Source organism: Acyrthosiphon pisum, chromosome X (genome assembly GCF_005508785.2).
Source record: "Acyrthosiphon pisum isolate AL4f chromosome X, pea_aphid_22Mar2018_4r6ur, whole genome shotgun sequence".
NCBI lineage: Eukaryota > Metazoa > Arthropoda > Insecta > Hemiptera > Aphididae > Acyrthosiphon > Acyrthosiphon pisum.
Genome location: NC_042493.1, coordinates 115,059,954 through 115,060,566, shown reverse-complemented (window position 1 = coordinate 115,060,566; position 613 = coordinate 115,059,954).

The following is a 613-nucleotide window of genomic DNA, read 5'->3' as shown; positions in this document are numbered from 1 at the left end:
GCAGTCGACCGATTACGGTAAATACTATACGGCACGGCGACCAGAGGGTTTCCATCTACCTGTACTCTGACCTTTATTTTGTGTGTGTATTTTATCAGCGTGTAGATATGAATTGTTCCGTGGCTATATTATTATTTATGAGTTGTATAGAAAACACCGACTAGCTCAATTATACAAATCTTAATCTTACTTTACAGCGATTTCGGGGTATTATATAAGCCGGGTTTTTAGCTATTTACACGTAGAGCCCGTGAAGGTATTATTGCGTATATAATATCGCGTTATTAGCCGCGACGTTGGCGTTGTCGTTTTTATGATAAAAGTACGGAAATATAATACTTCAGTCGTAATAAGCCCATCGCCAACTATCCCATATCTTCCCCCACCACTTTTCGTACATACACACGTGTACGAACGTTGCACGTCGTCGTCACTGACAGCGCAGAGTAGCTGTGCTCGGCGTACAGTCGTAACTGGTGAAGACGTGAACGTCGTGAACCGAAGTTTCTCTTATCTTTCACACGTCGTGCTCTCTACTGTTGTCTGTGGTCTACTACAATATTATTCTAATCAGTAATCTGACATCGTAGTGCGTAGTATATTTAATACATCG